Consider the following 3631-nt stretch of genomic DNA (forward strand, 5'->3'; position numbering starts at 1 on the left):
CATAAGTGACTCTATGGGGTAAGGAGATGGGAAAATTTATATAGACTCTCTTAGCAATAATAGTTTCACCTATAGGCATTTAGATTGAAAAAGGGTCTATAAATACATCAGGAAGAAAATCAAACATCATAGTAATAAATGGCATCACAAAATACAAAGTAGAACTAGGATCAAGCAAAGCATAAACATCAAGTTGAAAGAGTTTTGAAAGCAAAGTGTCAATGCTATTGTGAAGAACACATTTCAAATTGATGAAAGGTTTTCTCATCTATGTTGAATTATGTTAAGGAGCTATTCTATGTTTTGATTTTGAAAGATGTGGATTAGTATTGATTATTGCCTTCCCTATGTTAAATTGACATTTGACTTTTATCAATTATGTTGGAATTTAGACACACTGAGAGGGCTTGAGGTGGAGGCTTAAATTGGGTAGTCTCGAGTAGCAATCTCTAGTCCCAAACTATGTGCCCCCACAGGATTGTCATAAATGGTTGCCCTCTTTTTCGGTATGAGGGATATATCAGATTACATGATATAACTTTTATAGTCTTATTGTCGGTTAAAGATAAAATCCCACAAAATGGCGATGTTTTCTTCAAAGCTTTTACCATGTCCTTTACATCAAATGCATTAACTATATCATGATATTTCCATGTTTTATTTCCTTATGTTTAAATGTCCAATTATTGATCATATTTACATGTTTTAAAACCATTTATACTACCATGTTCCTGTTTATGCATATTGCCTCATACTTAGTACATTTATGTACTAATACATACTCTTACCTACATTATCTCATGAATATGTGGTCCAATGTTCCTACCCCTCATCCTCGTGGCTAGACATATATTGGGTACTTCAGCTGATGGTGAGTCCTCATGTTGCAAGGACTAAGATAATTTATTTATTTATGTCTTTTCATGTCATACTTGTGTGTGATATATGATTTACGTCCCAATAACTTCTTTATGATGTACTAGATGGCTTTGAGACTTATGTTAGACTCCCGTTTGTCAAACTTTTTATATATGAAATGCTTTGTTTCAAGTTTTCACTTGTATTTCTTGTATGATGCATTCTTAGTGGCTTGTGTAGGGCCTCTCAGGGTCCTATATGCCATGTTATGCTTAGGGTGTATTTTGGGTCATGACAAATTTGGTAATACAAGCATAAGGTTTAGAAATGTCCTAGTATGTCTCATAAGCCACGTTGAGTAGAGTCTTATTCATTAGTGTGAAGCGAGCAACATTTATGAATAGGAGGCTATAAGATGTTTAGAAAATTCCACTTCTTTTATTATTCAAAAGTCGTGCGATAGAGTGTTACCCTATGTGTTTCTCTCCTAATCTTTATTCAATACTTTTTAGCATATGGCCCATTGAAGACCTTATGTTAGGAGGATGTGAATGAGAAAGTGGAATGAGAAGCTCCTCAAGTTTTGGCCGACCCTTTGGCCAAACAACCGATTAATGCAGACTTTTAAGCTCCTTTCAAGTGTTGTCCAAAGACATAACAACTCAGGCCAATAGGAAGGCTATGGTCCCTGTTAACCGAAATGTGGGTACAGTGGCAACTAGAGTGAGGGACTTATCTAGGTTGAATCTCCCAGAGTTTCATGAATCTAAGGTTGAGGAAGATCCTCAATATTTCATTAATGAGGTATACAAGGTGTTGATTATCATGGGAGTGATACCGGTAGAAAAATCAGAATTGGTTACTTATCAACTTAAGGGCGTTGCTCAAATTTGGTTGAACCAATGGAAGGAATAGAGGGCAGTAGATGCCGGTCCTCTTGATTGGGAAAAGTTTAAGGTTACTTTACTTGATAGGTATTTTCCCCTTGAGATGAGAGAGGCAAAGTTACTTGAATTCATCAACCTTCGTCAAGGAAATATGAGTATGAAGGAGTATGACTTAAAGTTCATGCAATTGTCTAGATATGCTCCCACTATGGTTGTCGATCCTAGGAGAAGGATTAACAAGTTTTATTTTGGAAGTGTCGGAGATGGTGGTTAAAGAACGTCATACCGCCATACTCATCAATGAAATGGACATTTCTCTTTTAATGGTTCATGTTCAACAAGTTTAAAAGGAAAAACTTAAGGAAAGGTCTAGAGAGGCAAAAAAGGGCAAAGAACAGTGATACTGACATTTCACATATTTATTTATTTATGTCTTTTCGAATCATACTTGTATGTGATGTATGATTTACGTCCCAATAACTTCTTTATGATTTACGTCCGAAGGCTTCCTTAAATCATTCATAATAATTTCATAAAAGCAAGAATAACTTCATAAGTTAATAAATCATAGGTTCATGAGTTTATCATAGCTTCTCAACAAAAATCATAAATAATGCATGCGTCTATATAACTTCAACTTATAAATCATGAAGTCAAATCAATTCACACATTAGAATATAGGGATTAATTAATAAGATCGTAATTCAAGAGAACACATAAAGATGGAATTCAAACCCCAACTTAACAATTGAAATTGAATATGAGAAGAATTAGAAACCTTGGAAACCCCATGGAGGAAAGGAATCCATGGGTAAATACACACATACCTTGATAGTTTTATCCCAAGAAAAATAGAGAATTTGGAGACTTGAATGGAATCCTAACCCTTCTTCTTCTTCCTTAAACTTGAGAGGATTTTGGAGAGTGAATTTTGTCAGGTTTAGGGACTTTTGGACAATAAGTTGAAAATGGGTAAATTGGAGGCTAAAATTCATAGGGGTTAGGGTAGAAGACAAAATGACATAGTATTGGGTTAAAACAAATAGGAAAAGACCTAAAAGCCCCTTTAAAATAACCACCGACTCACTCCTACAGTTTGGACCTACAGACCATCCTGATCAACCATAGAAATGATCGGAGACCCTTTATTTGGCCAACTTTAGAGAGACACCCCTTTAGGACTCATAGGTCATCCTACGGTCTGTACATACCAACCATAAAAACCAACTTTGACCTTCAAAATTTCACTAAGTCTCAGACTCACCTACGAGACCTATCTACGACTTGTATAATGGTTGCCGAACCGTCCTAGTGAACCATAAAAAGGGTACTAGGACTTGATTATAAAAAAATATTTCCCCACTTCCTATGGTTGCCATCTACGGCCCATAGAAGCTTCTACGTTTGTAGATGGGACCCGTAGACACAGACTTCAGCCCAAACAATGCATTTTGCTTCTTTTCCCAATCCGAGGTGATACATAATATGTGTATCCATTACTTATATAATAGACGATTTTTGTGTATGGAGTTATTTAACTCATACACATAAGATTCAAATTGGTGGTTCTCATAATTTATAAATTATATGTTAACAACAAAGATGAAGTATGACAAACATCTTGATAATTGTACTGTAAGATTAAATATAATTCGATGTTAATTATGGGAATGGTTAACTTCCAAATTCTTGTGCTAGTACATTTTGTGTGTATTGAACGGACCAAGTAGAGATGTTCATTTATGTTCAGAATATTTATAAACAACTTCTGTAGTCCATTACGTGTACTTATACTCTTAATCTTGTTATAATTATTCTGATTTATGTAAGTTGATTTGTTATTTTAATCTATTAAATGGTGAGACTCTATTATGAGTCAATATATT

This window comes from Solanum tuberosum, unplaced genomic scaffold (assembly GCF_000226075.1).
Source record: "Solanum tuberosum cultivar DM 1-3 516 R44 unplaced genomic scaffold, SolTub_3.0 scf00074, whole genome shotgun sequence".
NCBI lineage: Eukaryota > Viridiplantae > Streptophyta > Magnoliopsida > Solanales > Solanaceae > Solanum > Solanum tuberosum.